The following is a 20,435-nucleotide window of genomic DNA, read 5'->3' as shown; positions in this document are numbered from 1 at the left end:
GGCGACCCCAGTCTGGATCCCAGCGGTCCTGGTCCCGGGGCGACCGGGCAGCTCCGGCTCTTTCCGTGTGCATTTTAGGAATGGCTTGCCAGTTTATATAAAAACCCTACGGTACTTTTGATTGGTAGTATAGTGAATATATAAATCAGTTTGAAGAGAATTTACATCCTAACAATGTTAAGCTTTTCAATCCATGAACATGTGATATAATACTCCTTATTTAGGTATTATTTTCTTTTCCTCTTTCTCAGTGATACTTTAAAGTGTAGATTTTGGAAATTTTTGTTAGAGTTGCTATTTAATATATTTTTCAAAGCTACTATATGTGAAATTTAAAAATTTTCCATTTCTAGTCTGCTGCCAATTTGAGAATACTTTGTTTTTAAAAATTTAGTAACTGATAAATTTATTTATATTCATGGTATAAAATATGATATTTTGATAGATATACATTTGGAATGGCAGATCAAACTCAGAAACATATGCATTACCTCATATTTCAATTTTTTGAGGCAAGAACACTTAAAATATTCTATTTATTTATTTATTTATATTTTGAGTCAAAGTCACTCTGTTGCCCAGGCTGTTGTACAGTGGCATGCTCACCGCCACCACAACCTTAGTGATCCTTCCGCCTCAGCCTTCCAAGTAGCTGGAACTACAGGTGTGCATCACAGTGCCTGGCTAATTTTTTGATTTATTGTAGAGATGAGATCTCACCAATTTGCCCAGGGTTGTCTTGAACCCCCGGGGCTCACGCAATCCTCTCACCTCTGCCTCACAAATTGCTGGGATTACAGATGTGAGGCACTGTGCCTGGCTTAAAATCTTCTTTTAAGAGGCAATTCATAAGTATACAATATATTGTTATTAACTATGTAGTTATCAAGATGAATGATAGCTCTCTTGAACTTATTCCTCCTGTGTAACTGAAATGTTGTGTTTGACCAACATCTCCCCAAGTCTTCTACCCCTTTACCTCTAGTAATCACCATTTTGCTCTCTATTTTGATGAGTTCAACTTTTTTAGATTCCACATATGAGTGAGGTCATGTAGTATTTCTCTTTCTGTGTCTGGCTTATTTCCCTAAACATAATGTCCCCCAGCTTTATCTATATTGTTGCAAATAACAAGATTCCCTTTATTTTTTAAAACTGAATAGTATTCCATTGTGTATGTATATATACACACACACACCACATTTTTTTTATTCATTCATCTGTGTTGATAGATACAGGTTGATTCCATTTCTGGCATTTCTGTAAATAATGCTGCAATGAACATGGAAATGCAGATAACTCTTTAACATACTGATTTCACTTCTTTTGTCTATATACCAGTAGTGGGATTGCTGGATCATATGGAAGTCCTGATTTTTAATTTTTTGAGACACTTTAAAAAATTTTTGACCTGTTTCCCACAACTTGGTTAAAATCACCTTTGCTTCTGGTATATTACTGAGTTTTTCTCCATTAACAATTATATCTTCTGTAAGTAGAAAAATAGGGATAGTTTATGTCTTTCTTTATAGTCTTTAATTTTTTTGTTTGTTAGTTTTGCTTTATTACAATGGCTAATACTTCCAATTCATTATTAAACATAAGTGGTCGAAGTTTGCATCCTTGCCTTGTTTTTGATCCTAGGAAAATATTTCAGTTTTCCCCATTAGGTGTGATATTAGCTGGTAGTTTTTGTAAATATTCTTTTTCAATTTGAAAATTTTGCAGGTTGAGAAATTTTATATTGAATTTTTGTCAAATAGTGTATCTATTGAATTAATTAAATGGGTTTCTTCTTTATTCTGTTAATATAGTAAATTACTTTTGTTGTTAATATAGTAAATTACTTTCAAATGTTAAAGCAACCTGGATTTTTTATTATAAATTAATTTGTCTTTTTAAAATTTAAAAGTTTTTAAATTTGATTTTAAAGATGTGGGGTACAATTCAGGGTTAGGTATACAAATGTTTATTATGCAGGTACCCTTGTTGATGAAGTGTACTCCTCCCTCTCCTTTGCAGATTCCTATTACTGCCAATCCTGCATCCCTACCACCCTTGGCAGTTTCCTACTACTGCCAATCTTTTTCTTATAGTATTATGATAATTGTTCAAGGTCCACTTATGAGTGAGAACAGTTCTTTGTTTCTGTGATAGATCACTTAGAGTCTAGACTCTAAGTCCATCCAAGTTGCTGTGAAGTTCATGATTTTGTCCTTCTTTATGACTGTGTAATATTCCATTGAGTATATGTACCACATTTTTTAAATTCAGTCCTCTCTTGATGGACAGTATGGTTGGTTCCATGTCCTTGCTATTGTGAACAATGCTACAGTAAACATACGTGTGCAGGTATTTTTTTCATAAAGTGATTTGAGTTCCTCTGGGTATATTCCCAGTAGGGGGATTGCGGGGTCGTACGGAAGGTTGATTTTTAGGTCTTTTAGGAATCACCACATTGTTTTCCACAAAGGCTATACTAGTTTATACTCCTACCAACAGTGTAGAAGCGTTTCCTTTTTGCCTTATCCTTTCTAGCATCTATTGTTTTTTGAGTTATTGATGATGACCATGATGAATGGAGTTAGGTGGTATCTCAGTGTAACGTTAATTTGCATTTCTTTGATGACTAGTGAGGTTGAGCACTTATTCATGTATCTGTTGGCTGCTCATATGTCTTCTTTTGAGAAGTACCTATTCATATCTTTTGCCCGCTTTGTAATGGGGCTGTTTGTAATTTGTCTTGATGTATTATTGGATCAAATTCATTAATATTATTTGTTAAAATTCTTTAACTTAATGCAGAAAGTGATTTTTAAAAAAAATTTGGTGTAAAATTAGTGTTCCATTTTTTTCATTGAGTTAATAGAATTCACCAGTTTAGCCATCTAGAAATGAAAATTTTCTTTTAGCAAAATTTTTTATAAATAATTTAATTTGTTTAATAGCTATAAGGTTATTCATATTTTCTGATTTTTCTTGTGTTAGAAATGGTAAATTGTATTTTTCAAAATTTTTTTCATTTTATCTAAGTTTTCGAATTTGTTTGCATAAAGTTCTTATTATATATTATTATATAATAATATATTATCTAATTAACCTTTTAATATCTTTGGAATCTAGTATAAATTCCTTTTTCTTTCTTAATATTCGAGACTTGTGTCCTCTTTCTTTTGTCTTGATCATTCTAGCTAGTAATTTGATGATTTAACATTTCAAAGAAATGGATTTTGGTTCTGTTAATTTTTAAAATTGTTTTTCCATGTTTTTATTTTATTAATTTCTGTATTTATATTTATTATTTTTCCCTTTTTCTTGTTTTGAGTTTGCTTTGTATTTTACAGCTTCTTAAGGTGGAACTTTAAATTTTTTTTGTATATTCTGTATACACTTACACCTATACATTTCCCTCTTGATACTGCTTCCCATTAATGTTGACATAGTCTATTTATTATTATCCTGTTCAAAAAAAGTTTTAATTTACATTGTAATATTGTCTGTGATACAGTCATCATTTAGAAGTGTGCTCTTTGATTTTCAAATGTTTGAGGTTTTCTGAGATTGCTTCGTGTTATTGATTTCAAATTTATTTGTTTTGTAAAAGAACATGCTATTAAAATTTATAAATACTGGTTTTATGGTCCAGCATATTATCTAATTTTATGAATGTATTACACTATATTAAACAACAGGACATCCACAGTTGTTAAATATAATGTTCTACAGATATCAGTTAGATAAATGTGGTTTTTAATACTCTGCTCTTTCTATAAGTTTACTGGTTTTGTGTTGCTTAGTGATTTAATCAATTGCTAAGAGAGGGGTAATATAACTTATTTTTATTTTCTAATTTTCTTAAACTTTATCAATTTTTGCTTCATTATTTTGGAACTCATTTATAAGGCACAAACACAGTTATAATTTTTATATCTTCCTATTGAATTTTCCTTTTATCATCATGAAATGTTTCTCCCTATCTCTGCTAATTATACTTTTTTGTCTCAATATCTATTTTGTGTGATATTATTGTAGTCACTGCAGCCTTTTCATGCTTATTGTTTTCATTGTATTATAATTTTCCATTCTTATTTCTAACTTCTCTCAGTTTTTATATTAAAAGGATTTTCCTTATAGGTAGCATTTACTTGCTACATTTTTTGGCCATTACTTTAATTTTTGTTCTTTATTTTTCTGCTCCGTTTTCCTTTCTCTTTCTTTCCACTTTTGTTCCCTTCTTTGAATTTTTAAAATATTTTAATTTACCTCTTGGGGGTTTTTTTTGTTTTTTGTTTTTGTTTTTGCTCTGTTTTTATATTGCTTTTTGTTGGTTGCTCTGGGGATTATAATATACATATTTAATCTTTCATAGTCCACTTCAGACTAAAACTACCATGCCACATAAATATAGAAACTTAGTAAAAAGATTCCTTTGCTCACACCCATTCTTCTTGATGCAAAATTTTCACATTTATGAACTCTATGTATTTTTGACAGCCCCATCAAATAATGTAATATTTTTGCTTTTAAAATTTATATCTAATTTTTAAAACTAAAAAGTTCAATGTAATCTTTTGTATTTACCTGAATATTTACTATTTTTAAATGGTTGCCTAATTAGATTAATTAAAAATATATTTTTATTGTTTGATATTTTACTTTAAAGATGTGGGGTACAATTCAGGATTAGGTCTACAAGTGGACATTGTGCAGATAAAGTTTGGGCCTCCCTTTGGTCCTCACTTTGTCTGGTTTGAGATCAGGTGCCCTTATAGGTGTTGTATCCCCAAACCCACCCTGGCAGTATCCCACTACTGTCGATCCCTTTCTTATAGTATTATGGTAAATATTCAGGGACAGCTTATAAATGAATATTTACTATTTTTTATCCTCTTTTTTCAACTTCTGAAGATTGTAATTTCCTTCAGGGATCATTTTCCATCAGTCTGAGGAAGTCCCTTTATCATTCTTTGTAAGCAGTCTGCTGGTGACAAGTTCCTTTAGTTTTAATTTGTAAGAAAATTATTTCCTTTGATTTCATTCCTAAGGAATACTTTATATGAAGATAAAATTTTGTCTTGAATTTTTAACTTACAGCCCTTTAAAAAGTGCTCCACTGTCTATTGATAAGACATCCACAATTACTCAAATCGTTCCTCTGTATGTTGTGTTATAATTTCTCTATTTGTTTTCGTTATGCTATCATTGATGCTTAACAGCTTGATTATGATATATACAGACATGGGCTTCTTTGAATTTATCCTGTTTAGGTTTACTGAGTTTCATAAATTGTAAATTTGTAAACTTGTTTCTCACAAAATTTGGGAATGTTTTCATTATTTATTCAAATATTATTTCTCCCCAATGTAATCCCAGTGAGATTATCTCACGGATTCTTGAGGGTCAGTTCATTTTTTTTTTTTTTTTTAACCAATTTTTTCTTTCTGTTTTTTTCAGACTGTATCACTTTTTCTATTAAATATCTGCAGGTTAACTGACTCTTCATTTTCATTCTGATATGAATACAATACATTTTTAAATTCAGGTATTATATTTTTAAGCTCTTAAATTTTCTTTGTATCTTTATATATTTGCATTTTTCTGCTGATATCTTCTGTCTTTTCATGTATTTAAAAAAAATCTTTTCCTTTCCACATTATTCATTGTTATACTACCTGTTTTAAACTTTTTGTCTGATAATTCCAACATCTGTTCTTTCTTTTTTTTCCTCCAATGTTCTAGGTTCTTTTTATATTGAGCAATTTTGAAACATAATTTGAATATTGTTATGTTGTGTAGTCATTCATTTCTGTTACAATCCTCTAGAAAAATCATGAATTTTTGTTTCAGCTATTTACCCAGTTATGGCTAGACTGTAAATTCATTCTCACTATATTTGGTTAGTAGTTCAAATCTTAATTTAGTTCTCAAAGGCTTTGTTATGAATTTTCAGAATTTCCATTTGATTTTTTAAAAATAAATTTCATTTATCTGCTAAACTTCTTTTTATAATCAAAGTCGTTTATTTTAATCACAAATATCTTAAATTCTGTTTGATACCACTAATATTTCTACTTCCTTGGTCTATTTTTGCATGTATTTTTCCTTGTAAATTTTGGTTACCTATTTTTATCCAAATAGTGACTGGCTACTATTTCTTGAATATCCAACATTGCATAATGTTGTATAAACCATTTTGAAGAAATTTGAGGCTATCAATGATATTATTTTCCTCAGATAGGCTGTAATTTATTCATTTTGGGGCGTGGCTATCAGTTTTTTGCAGTGATTGAGCTGATTTGAACCTATTCTTTAGTCTCTGTGAAGGATGATTCATTCTAGTTAGTCTTTTGAGGTGATTTCTGAAAATTCCAACAACATCTGTTATGAGTATCAAATTCCTTCTCTTTAACAGATTCTGAACCCCAATATCTTTCTCCCTAGCCACATAAAACTATTAGAATCTCTGCTCAGTTTGTCTTACACACCATTTCTTATTTATTTTCCTAGTTTGTCAGTTTTTGAATGGGCAAATGTTCCAATAGGAAAGGCAGCAATGAATATTGGACTCATTCTTCTATGTTTTCTTTCTCTTTGACTTCTTTTGTCCTTAGCTATCTTGGTAGTTCTCCAGTGTACTCAAACAGATGTTTTCCACATTTTTCCCCCATAGATTTCATAGTTGTTCTCAAAAAGAGAAATTATCTGTAAGAGATAAGTTTACAACTGAAAACAGAGATCTCTTGATAATTTTTATTCCCAAATAAATCTTTGTGTCTATTGCCTATTTATTCAGCACTTAAAAAAGTAGAAAAAAGATTAGCATTTGGAAATATTAGATTTTATGTATTTTATCATCGTCATCATCACAATTGTCATTATTATTCAAAACAGAGTGACTCAAATGAGGAGAATCCAAATAAACAAATTTTCCCCAAATACAAAGCAATTTATATGACTCAGGCATAAATGTTGAGATAAGAACCATGAAAAAAGCAATTGGAATCAGATCATAGTTGGCTTCATAAATCAGGGGAAAACAATTGAACCTTATTCCATGGGAAATGTAGAGACTCTAGAAGGTAAAAGGCAATGGTGGCTATATAGCTGTTAGGAGAACAGTTTTTAGACTTCATATCATCTAGGGAGCACGGGTGTCATTTGGTTGGTGGGTATCAGATATTCTACTCCCCTTCAGTTAGTAAAATTTTTCCATGTAACAATTTTTAATTTTTTTTAATACAACTTTTCAATTTTGGTCATTTATTTAACCTGAAAACTGATGTATAATAATCGGACCCTAGATTTTATCTCTATTTATGTGAATGCTATTTGTCTTGATATATATAATAATTTCCAGGAATGCAGCTACCATGGAAATACAGTAAAAAAAGAAAGAAAAAAAAAAAGAAAAGATGTTTTTGTGCATTGTAGGTAATTTTATCAAGAATTATATATGCTTAAGGAAATTATCTTTAATGGCAGTGCTGCACATGGTATTTGTTCACCACTCCACATATTTGCTTCCAACTTTATTTGTCCATTTACCTATTGAAATTCTACATGTAGGTACAAGCAATAACCTACTTCCTTCAGTCTCTTGAGATATTGGTGCCTGAGCATTTATATATTAAAATATATACTATCTTATCATAACTTACTTTTATTATACCCTTACTATTTTATGTTATTTTACTGTTTTCTTGAAATTAAATCTATTGATAGGTTGTAATTTTCATTTTAGGAGGGTAGAAAAAATGCATTAAAAATACGTGTTTAAAAAGGAGGTGTTATGTCCCACAGTGCCAGTGGTTAGAAGTATTGTTGGAACACACATGCGCACGCACGTGCGTGCACGTGTGTGCGCGCGCGCACACACACACACACACACACACACACACACACACATTTACTTTAAAAATCATCCTTATAGTTATGCATTAAACATATCTAGTATGGCTAAAACTAAAGACAAGGTGACCAGCATGGAGACCATGATAGTGGTTCATGCAAGATAAAATTCAGAACAGGTTAGTGAGATGAAGAAAAAGAGATGTATTCGGGATATATTAAGGAAGTACAAATGGAAATTCAGTAGAAAATGGAGCAAATATAAGATAAGAAAATGTTTTGTTCGATATAGACATCTAGGTACCTATAATTTTTAACCTAAAATGTTAGGTATATTTAGTCCTAGATACATGAGTGTACAAGTCAACTTTGTTGTTTTTCTTGCTCTGTACAAACTCATATTATTATACCTAGATGTCCCCTATGAACTTCAAAGACACACATATGCCAAAAAGCTCAGTATCTTATTGCTAAAGCAGTTTATCCTTGTACTTTTCTTTCAAAATCAACAATTGATGTCATCATCAACTATTTAGTTGCTCAAACTGAAAATTGACATTATTGCTTATCATAACCATCATTCACTTTTCACCAACTTCTGTAGGATACCCTTCAGAGATGTCCATTGTTTATCTCATTTCTCTCCTTACTTCCCTTCCTGCCAAATTTAGTTCCTTGCCATCATATTTCCTTAGTCTTTTGCAGCTGTCTTCCAAAGGGTTTACTTGTCTTCAGTCTTTACAACCAAAACTGATTCTGTACATTGCTGCAGAGCTGCTTGAAACTCCAATCAAATCATGTTTGTCTGTGTTTAATATAAACTAACCTGTGCATGCTTCCTAACTTCCTTTTATTTTAGGTGAAATATTTGCAACTTTTACAATTAAAATTATTCTATAACAACTTTTTATTCTGCCTTCTAACTATTCCTTCTCTTTGTTTGGTGCTCTGCTCTGACCATAGTGGGTTGTTTTGTATTCACCAAGCACATCATGGACAATCATATTTCTATCTATACTTTGTTTTTCTTTTTTATACATTGTAGAAATCTAATGCTGAGTTCATTTTTCTTTACCAATAGTAAATTAAATAGTGTAATTATGGTTATTCCAATAAAAAATATTGGATATCATGCTACTGAAGCATAATTGCTCATTATACCTCCTTATTCCCATGTGAAAATACAATCTGTCTTGTATCTTTTGACCTCCTATTCTTTCCTAGAATAACGTTGTCTTAAGACAGACAACTGTCTATTTCACTCAAACCATCAAAAGTAGTACATTATTCCTATTAAACAGATTGTGGTCCTCAACAAAGCCCATAAAATGTGTTTAGCTTAACCAACTATTATTGGAAATGAGAATCATTTCCAAATCGCTCCAAAGGAAAACAAACCAACAAACTTGTAAACATGTACTTGGCACAGAAATTCAGCTTAATTGAACTGAAATTTTAAAGAGAGAGAGTGAAAGAGAGCTAGAGTGGGAAGCATGTTTGATGCGGGCTGGAAAATCTACATGTCAGCAATAATAAACTTGTTATTTAATAAGGTTAATAATAGATAAAGTCCCTTAAAGATGAATTGTTATCACAGTTGACGACCGTTTTATTAAAATGTTAATGGCCCGAGGCAAAAGCAAACTGTTCTCTTAATGTGCCAGAAGAACTGTTTTTGGGGGGAATTATCATACTCTACAGCACAGGGGATTTGAGCAAGACATAATAAGCATATTTGAAATTTGGACTAGACACAGCTTCTGAGATCTTAACTTGACTAAACTACGGATGTGTTTTACATGCTTATTTGGTCAAACTTCTTCCTCTTATTAGAAAAATATGAGACATTTTTGCACATGGATATTTATTGAAAGAAATTTCTATATATGCTTTTTCTTTTTCTTTTCAAGGTTGAAAGAAATAACTGGTAAGATTTTTTCCTCCTCACCTACATCCATACACATAATAAGAAAACCAAGGGCATTTTCTAGTAAATGCGATTGCCCACATCATACTGTGCATCTTTTCTGTAATGGCTGGAATAAAAATAAAAGTATTCAGCGACACCGTCAAGGACAATCAAGCGAGTCAACCCAAAGCTGACTGTGTGTATATGAATGTGATGAATTACATTGTGATTTGTTTGGGCCCATAATGAGGACCCAAAAAGACCTCTGTCAGATAATGCTGTTTTCTACCAATGTGATAATAGCTCAGATCACAAAGGAAACAGAGTTTACATTCAATTCTTTCTTATCAACATTTCTCACCATTTTTTTATTTTATAAATACATGCATATGTAGTGTATGTCAGTAAAAAAAAAATTGCAAATCAAAAATACACCAGACCATTAACTATAGTATTGTATCACTGAAAGAGGAACAATAAGAACTATATAGTATCTTTTAAATTGTAAGTGATTTTAAATTATAAGTATGGGTGGTTGCAAGAAGATGAAATGAACAGCTATGAAAAGCTGTTATTTTAGGGTGGATTGGGCATGGATTTAGAATGGGGAAGACCTAGAAGCCACCTTTTCTAGGGAGGCTAATGAAAACCAAAGGTTTTCATTCAGAGTTTAAATTCAGAAATTCAATAAAGAAAAGAGAAGCAAAAACTGCCATTAAGTCCACATGTGAAAAAAACCTGGAAGATCCAAAAATATTTCCAGACCCAAGGAGGATCAAGTGGTTTACATGACTATTAGGTAGGATCAACACTAGCAAATTGGACTGTGGCATCTCATTTAGTAGTTACGTTCCTTATAGATTGAAAAGAAGGGTAGGGTAGAATATTTGGGGTATTCATCTGTCTTTTTAATGGCAATATATTTTTATTGTTGGTTTTCTAACCGTAAAACTAATATATTGTTTACAAAATCCTAGGAGTTCAGTTATGTACTTTTCTCACGGAATAGTATTTTATGAATATATTTGCAAGTTAAGAAATACATCATTATATACTGGGGTACAAAAAAACCCCCAAAGCATGAGCATAGTATCTTTCAGTTTTTTCCTTTAAAAGCAAAGCTAATTTTCCTTTATTCGTTCTTTCCTTCCTTGTTGAAATTGTAAAGTTTTTTTTAATCACCTACTTTTTAAAAAATTTTGTATTTTGCTTGCTATTTTAGAAGGTACAAATATACATTTTATTTGCATTTTTGGGAAGCTTTACTAACAAAATTGAAGTTTCAAATAGAAGAATTTTTTTTAAAAAAACATCATGAATTCTCATATAGCAGAAAGTTACTAATAGAATTAAAGGTTCTTTCCGAAGAATCCCCTTTGCCCACACCTAAGTGAGTATATCACAATTTATCCATTCTTCTTCTCTTTTAAACATATATTTGGATTATATCCACTTTTTTCTATTATTTATAATGCTCTTAAAAACTTTCTTCTTGATGTCTTTTGATTCATACATATATAGGATATGCATACATGCCTAGAATTGACATTGTTGGTCATAGGATATGAAAAAGTTCAGCTTTAGTAGATACTCCCAAACATTTTCCCACAGAGTTTGAAACGATGTGTAATCTGTCAGTACAGAATGAGAGTTCTGGTTACTTAAAAACCCTTGACAAAACTTAAACTCATCAGTCTTTTTAACTAGACATTCTAATTGGTTTGCATACTTTTTGGAGTTTTAATATACATAGTGAGATTGGGAACAATTCTTAACTTTTTTTGGCCATTTTAATATTTTGGTAATTAGATAATTTAAAAATGGGGCTGCCTATGTTAAAACAATTTGAAGCTTTTTTACATATTAAGGATTAAACAGAAATTTACATTTTATGCAATAAATTTTCTAAATTTGCATGCCAATGATAATACAATCATGGTACATAATGACGCTTTGGTCAGCAATGGACCCATATGATTATAAGGGAGCTGAAAATTCCAATTATATAGTGATGCTGTAGTCATCTTAACATCCTAATACAATATATTACTCGCACATTTGTGGCAATGCTGGTGTAAACAAATCTACTGCCAGTCGTATAAATGTACAGCACATACAATTACCTACAGTCCATAATACTTGATAATGATAGTGAACAACGATGTTACTGGTTTCTGTATTTACTGTACTGTACTTTTTATCATTATTTTATAGCTTACTTCTACTTATTAAAGAAAAAAGTTAACTGTAAAGCAGGCTCAGACAGGGCCCTCAGGAGACATTCCAGAAGAAGGCATTGTTACCATAGGAGATGACAGCTCCATGCATGTTATTGCCCCTGAAGACCTTCCAGTGGGACAAGATGTGCAAATGGAAGACAGTGATATTGATGATCCTGGCCCTGTGTAGGCTAATGTGTGTGTTTGTATATCAATTTTTAACAAATAGTTTAAAAAAAATTAAAAATAGAAAAAGTAGGATCATATGGAAGGTCGATTTTTAGAACTTTTAGGAATCACCACACTGATTTCCACAGAGGCTGCACTAGTTTACACTCCCACCAGCAGTGTAGAAGTGTTCCCTTTTCACCACATCCTCCCCATCATCTGTTACTTTTTGGGTTATTGATGATGGTCATTCTGACTGGAGTTAGGTGGCATTTCAGTGTAGCCTTAATTTGCATCTCCTTGATGACTAGTGAGGCTGAACATATCCCCCTACTGGGAATATACCTGGAAGAACTCAAATCACTCTATGAAAAAGATACCCGCACACGTATGTTTATCACAGCATTGTTCACAATAGCAAGATCATGGAACCACCCATGCTGTCCATCAAAAGAGGACCAGATTAAAAAAATGTGGTACATACACACAATGGAATATTGTGCAGCCATAAAAAAGAACAAAATCATGAATTTCGCAGCAACCTGGATGGAATTAGATCATTCACAGAAACAAAGATCTGAGTATCACATGTTCTCACTCATAAGTGGACCTTGAACAACTACCGTACTATAAGAAAAGGATTGACAGTGGCGGGAAACTACGGGATGGGCAGGGAGGGGCAGGAAGGTGGGATTAACAGTAGTCAATATCTGGGGAAGCAGGGGCATACCTCATCAACAAGAGTACCTGCACAATGAATATTTGTATACCTAACCCTTCACTGTATGCCACAATTTTAAAATAAAAAAAATATATAATTAAAAATAGAAAAAGCTTATAAATCAAGAAGATAAAGAAAATGTTTTTGCATAGCCAGCTGTACAATGTGTTTGTGTTTTAAGTCGTGTTATTCACAAAATAGTCAAAAGTTTTTTAAAAGTTTATAAAGTAAAAAAGTTGCAATAAGCTAAGGTAAATTTATTATTGAAGAAGTAAAAATTAATAAATTAGGATACCCTAAGAGTATAGTGTTTATAAAGTTTACACTAGTGTACAGTAACATCGTAGACCTTCACATTCACTCACCACACATTCACTGACTCATCCAGAGAAACTTCCAGTCCTACAAACTTCATTCGTGGTCAGTGCCCTGTACAGGTGTGCCATTTAAAAAATCATTAATGCTATTTTTTATCTTCCCTTTTTATGTTTAGATAGGTTTAGATACTTCTCATTGTGTGCCAGTTGCCTACAGTACTTCACTACAGTAATATGTTGTATGGGTATACAGTCTCGAAGCTACAGGCCACACCTTATATTCTAGGTGTGCAGAAGGATATACCATATCAGTTTGTGTAAGCTCGCTGTTAAGTACCACATGACTCTAGTTTGTTTATAGATTCTTGTGATTTTTATATATGACAAGTTCTATTCTATTTTATTCCTTTCTTCTTTTCCTCCTTCCTTTCTTTCTTTCTTCCTTTCTTTTTGTTTTTCCTTTTATTTTGTTTTTCTTTCCTACTAGCTATGACCTCTAATAAAATTCCAAAGAGAAATAGCAATTGAGATTTGAGAGGATATTTTTCTATATTTCATCATTAAATATGACTTGAATAAACATTCAATAAACATATTCTAGATATTCTTAATCTGGTTAAAAGACTTTCCCTTTTCTCCCCTATTTGCTAAAAGTTTTAGCATGAATGGACATTAATTTTTAGTTAACTTTTATCAAAATATAACACACATACACAAAACGCACAAACTATAGAGATATGACCTAGGTGTAATGATAAATTCATATCCTCACTAAAACTTGGTATTATCTGTTATTTTCATTTTGATATTATAGTGGGTATGAAATAATGGTATCTTAGCTTAGTTTGCACTCTCCTATTGAATAATTAAGTTGAGCACGTTTCTTCTATGCTGATTGATCATTTAGATATTTTCTTTGAATTGAGGTAACATTTTTTCCCCATTTTTCTATATGGTTTCTTGTCATTTTCTTTATATCTTCTGATGAGAGTCCTTTGTCAATTATATATATTGTGGGCTTCTTTATATCTTCTGATGAGAGTCCTTTGTCAATTATATATATTGAATATATTGTCTGCTCTGGCTTGGCTTGCCTTTATACTTTTGTTAGTGGTATATATTGATAAACAGCCATATTTAATTTTATAATAATCTAGTTTAAATTTATTTTTATTTATGATTATTAAATTAGGGTTCTGTTTAATTTTATCTATAGCATTATAAAGACATTCACATAAGTTATCTTTCTTAAAAAGTTACCTATCAAAAGACATGCATACACATATACATGCTCACCCTTCACATTTAGAACAATAATCTATATGGAATTAACTTTTGTGTGTGGAGTAATATAGTGGTTAAGGTTTTTTTCCATGTTGCTATCTAGTTGATCTAGAATCTTTTTTTAATTGTGTTTTTTGCAAAAGGCTCGTTTTATTCTCCCTCATGTAGCAAGCTGAAAGCTTCAGACAGGAGTGTGTACAAAGAATTATAGGCTGGTGGAATAAGAGCTCACAGAGACATGGACAATGATGTACAAAGTAGTATCATTTATTGAAACAACAATCCATTATCCACTACTCTATACTGTCACTTTTGTCATAAATGCAGGTGAATATTTTAGAAAAAATAGGGAATGTTTATATAATTTATTATTAAACATAGCTTTAATTGTTCACATCTGTTAGATATTCTTAATCAGGTTGTTGAACTTTCCTTTTTCTCCCTAATTTGAGTGTTAGCATTCTCTCTCTCAATAGATATATAGATATAGATACAGATAAAGTCATACGCATAGATATAGATACAGATATAGATATACATATATCTGTGAATGAATTATTTTACTGTTTATTGGTTTATTTTCCTAGCCCTGTGTCAACATCAAATTATCTTTTTCTATAACTCTGGAATAAATCCCTTTATCTTGTAGATTAAATCATCCTGTTTTATTATCCTTTTTCAATATTGCCAAATACTTTGCTTTCCTTTATGAATTTCAGAATCTGTTTGTCAACTTAACTGAAAATTCTGTTGAAATTTTATTGTTATTGTCTTTAATCTGTGGATCAATGTGAGTATGACATACCAAGAAAGAATCAAAAAAATTCGCAAAAGGAAGAGAAAATCTAGAGATTAGAAATAGGTACATACAGCCGGGCTTGGTGGCTCAGCCTGTAATCCCAGCACTTTGGGAGTCTGAGGTGAGTGGATTGCCTGAGTCCGCGGGTTCGGGACCCACCTGGGCAACTTGGTGAGACCTCCTCTCTACAATAAATAAAAAAATTAGCTGGGTGTGGTAGCGTGCGCCTGTAGTTCCAGCTACTTGGAAGGCTGAGGCGGAAGGATCGCCGGAGCCCAGCAGGTCGAGGTTGCAGTGGCCGGGAGCGGCCACTGCACTCCAGTCTGGGTGGCAGAATGAGACTCCAACTCAAAAAAAAAAAAAAAAAAGGCACATGGGAGATCAAAATATTGGAGTGTTCAGTTGTGAATTTAACAATAGCTAAGATTAATATGTTCACGAAAATAGAATGCAAGAAGGAGAATTTTAGTAGAAAACTGAAAGCTCTAAAACAGTAACAACTCAAAAGGATATAATAACAAATTTGAACTACAAGAACTTAAAATAAAAATCCAATACTCATAAAGAATCCCTTCTGGGGAGAAAAATCTAAACTAAAGCTCTGAAAAAAGAATGGAAAATTCTGAAAAGAATATAATACATGGAACACATGTACAAAACAAGTCTAATTGGAGAATCAGAAAGAGAGACTACTTAAAAAGTCAGTATAATAAGGTCCCACTTGTCTATTTTCTCTCTTATGAGCTGTGGGTTTTGTTCAGGAATTGGATGCCAGTTCCGATTTCCATGAGGGTATTTCCTTCATTTTCTAAGGTTCTTATGGATTAAAAAAATGTGGTACATATACACGATGGAATACTACACAGCCATAAAAAAGAACAAAATCATGAATTTTGCAGCAACCTGGATGGAACTAGAGTCTATAATACTGAGTGACCTCTCACAGAAACAAAGATCCGAGTATCACATGTTCTCACTCATATAATGGACCTTAAACATCCAATGCAATACTATATGAAAATGACTGACCGTACTGGGAAACTATGGTGGGGGGAGGGAGATGGGTTTAACAGTAGCAAATATCTGTCTGGGAACGGGGAAACACCCCATATCAACAGGGTGCCTGAATGAAACGCAATTGTATACCTAACCCTTCACTGTACCCCACAACTTCACAATAAAAAATAAATAAATAACTTTAAAAAAAGAATAAAAAATTGGAGCTGAACCTCCATCATTCACAAAACTCAATTATAGATAGGAGTATTTCCTCTTTAAACAAAAGTGGAACTATTTGAGGCAAATCCTTTTAGTCTGGTTTTTCTTTCCATGTCAATAAATATGTTATTTTAAATAAATACATACTATTTTAAATTTAAAAAAAGTCAATAGTTGAAAAATTTCCAAAACGACCTAAAGACATTTCGCTCTGGATTTAAAGTTCTATATTCTTAATGTAGGGTATATTAAAAGAAAATAATACCAAGGTAATCATGATTAACTCATTATCATTTCTGAACACAGAATCAGAAAATCTGAATCAGAACATAGAATAAGAATCTAAATTCATAAATTAAAGGAAAATGCATAATTGCAAGATGGTTTTGATTTCAAAAATGCAAGACTAATTTAATCTTGTAACATATATAACATCATCAAATACAGAAAAACCATGAGTACCTAAAACATATGGAAAAAGGAGTTGTTTACATATATTTTTGTTTTGTTTTGTTTTGTTTGAGTTGGAGTCTCACTCTGTCGCCCAGACTGGAGTGCGGTGGCCGCTCCCGGCCCCCGCAGCCTCGCCTGCTGGGCTCTGGTGATTCTTCCGCCTCAGCCACCGAGCCCGGCAGTTGTTTATATTAAAGATTCATAACCCGCCTGGGCAACTTGGCGAGACCTCATCTCCACAATAAATCAAAAAATCAGCCGGGCGTGGTAGCGCACGCCTGTAATTCCGGCTACTCGGACGGCTGAGGCGGAAGGATCGCCGGAGCCCGGCAGGTCGAGGCTGCGGTGGCCGGAGCGGCCACTGCACTCCAGTCTGGGTGACCCAGGGAGACTCCAACTCAAAAAAACCCAAAAAACTTTCAGCAAACTATGAATGAAGGGGATCTTCCTTTAATTTAATAGAGTATCTTTAAAATTGACTTAACATCATACATAATGGTGTAATGTTAAAATATACCTCTCTGAGATTTGATGTGAGAAAAAAATTTCTCTATCATAATTTTATTCTTTGTTGTCCTAGAAGTCCTAGACAACGCAATAAAGCAAGGAATAATGATAAAATGTTTATAAATAAAATTGTTGTTTTTGATAGACAACACTGTTGTGAATTTAGATAACCTCAAATAATTCAGAGTTAACATATTTGAGCTAATAAGTTAATTTAACAAGTTTCTGGCTTACAAGGTCAATATAAATGTTAGTGAATTTCTACATTCTACCAACTACTAATGCCACTTAAAATAGCAACAAAACGCATATAAATAAGAAACTGGAAGTAAACTAGATATTCGGTAAGTTCAATATATTTTGGTATTTCCATACTCAAGAATTACCATGAAGAAAAAAGTTGAAAAGAATAAGGTAAATCAATAGTATTGAATTGGAAAAACATACAAGAAATATGTTGAAAGAATAAAGAAAGCAGGTTGTGCAACAATACAGCATGATAAAATCATAGGAAATCAAATATAACAAACTCTTTGTATTACATGTATTCATACTTTTATAGGAAGCATGGAAAATGGTTGCAAGTGATAACAGTAGTTAGTTCCACAATAGGACTTTGATTACTAGATGGTTGTGTTACTCATTGAACTCTTCATTCAGAATTCTAGTTTTTATCTCCTTTTTGGCATACATGAGTATCATATTTTTTCCCTCTCTTAAAATTAGTAATGACCATGCCATGTGACTTGGGTTGTTTAATTAAATGTGAGAGGAAATGACTTGTGTTACTTCTGATTGGAAGCAATTTAGATAAACTGTAATATTTTCTCTTTGTCCTTGCTTTGGTGACTACAGCATCGTGTACTCATATGCAGTAGGCTACAGGTCAAAGCAGACAGAAAAAGCAAGAGGAGGAAAACTGCCTTGGATTGTTGCTCAGACCCAAGATAAATTATTTGAATGACAAATTTGTGTTTGGTTAAACCACTGTAGTTTTGAAATTGTTTACTGTTGTAGCATAATATGGTCTTTCACAAATGATACATGCAATGGAGGACTTGCCCTCTTCTATATTGTTTGATAGTGGGCATATTTCTACATTACTTCTTTTATTAAAAAGCTAAAAACGATTTTAAAAAGATGGCTATATTGCCTTAGAGATAGATTTGTTTCTTACAAAAAGTAAAGATTCTAAAATTGTCCAGATTTTTTGGATAAATGTTAGCATTCTTTTAACATTATTTCTCAATTTTGTTTTGTTTTTAGAGTTTATTAAATAAGAAGGGCAGAGGAAGGGGGGCCTATGATCTCTCTGACTGCAGGGGAGAGCCATGGGGGCCCCTCTGTTCAAGGTGTACTATGTGGAGGACTTGAGGCATAAGCTGGGCAGGGAGGGCAGCTGGGAACAGTCAGAGGTTGGGACCTGTGACCCTTCCACACCTTCTGGAATACTCGGTGGGCAGGGAGGGAGCCTCCTGGACCCTGACTGGGGCTCATTCTGAGGGCTGGGGGCCAGGGCCTGTACTTCAGGCTACAGATGGGACCACAGGCCCTGCTAGCACCCTTCCCCAGCCCAGATGGAGGAAGAAATGACAGCTCTGATTTTTTTTTTTTTTTAATAAAGATGAAGGGTACAATTCAAGGTTAGGTATACAAACGCTGAATATGCAGGTTGTTGATGAGGCATGCCCCTCCCTCCACAGCAGTTTCCCCCCTCCCCTGACAATTTCCCACTACTGCCAATCCCTTTCTTATAGTATTATAATTGTTCAAGGTCCGCTTATGAGTGAGAATATATGGTACTCTGTTCTTTGTTTCTGTGATAGATCAGAGTATGATAGACTCTAAATCCATCCAAATTGCTGTGAAGTCCATATGTTTGTCCTTCTTTATGACTGCATGATATTCTACTGTGTATATGTACCACACTTTTTAAATCCAGTCCAGTTATGATAGGCAGCATGGGTTCCATGTTTTTGCTATTGTGAATAGAGCTGCAACAAACATACGTGTGCAGGCATCTTTTTGGTAGAATGATTTGAGTTCCTCTGGGTATATTCCCAATAGGGGAATTGTTGGATCATATGGAAGGTCAGTTTCTAGTTCTTTCAGAGATTGTCACACCGTCTTCCAAAGAGGATGCACTAGTTTGCATTCCCACTAGCAGTGTAGGAACAGTCCTTTTTCTCCACATCCTTGCCAGCATCTGTTGTTGTTTTATTAATGGTGGCCAATCTTTCTGGGGTTAGGTGATATCTCAATGTGGTTTTGATTTGCATTTCTTTGATGATGAGTGAGGCTGAGCACTTTTTCACGTGCCTGTTGGCTGCCAGTATATCTTCTTTTGAGAAGTGTCTATTCATGTCTTTTGCCCACTTTTTAATGGGGCTGTTTGTTTTTTTCTTTCGGCGTGTTAGAGTTCCTTGTAGATCTTAGATGTTAGGCCTTTGTCAGACAACACTGCTCAAAGGAATCCAAGAAGACACAATCAAATGGAAAAATATTCCATACTCATGGATAGGAAGAATCAGCATTGTTAAATGTCCATCCTACCAAAGGCAATCTACAGATTCAATGCAATACCCAATAAGTTACTAACATCATTCTTCTCAGACCTGGAAATGACAGTATAGAAACTCATATGGAAACATAAACGACCATGAATAGCCAGAACAATCCTTAGCAAAAGAAACAAAGCAGGAGGTATCACACTTCCAGACTTCAAACTTTACTATAAGCCTACAGTGATCAAAACAGCCTGGTATTGGTACAAGAACAGGCATATAGACCAATGGAACAAGATACAGATTCCGGAAGCAAAGCCTCAATTTTTCAACCAACTCAGCTTTGACAAAATCTCAAATAACAACCACGAGGACAGGAGAACCTATTCAGTGAGTGGTGTGGGAAAACTGACTGACCACATGTAGAAGATTGAAACAGGACCCCTACTTATCACCATACACAAAAATTAACTCTAAATGGATCAAAG

Source organism: Carlito syrichta, unplaced genomic scaffold (genome assembly GCF_000164805.1).
Source record: "Carlito syrichta isolate Samal-C Ts95f unplaced genomic scaffold, Tarsius_syrichta-2.0.1 Scaffold308002, whole genome shotgun sequence".
In the NCBI taxonomy this organism is placed as follows: Eukaryota; Metazoa; Chordata; class Mammalia; order Primates; family Tarsiidae; genus Carlito; species Carlito syrichta.
The sequence above is the reverse complement of the archived record's forward strand: the minus strand, read 5'-3'. Positions refer to the sequence as shown.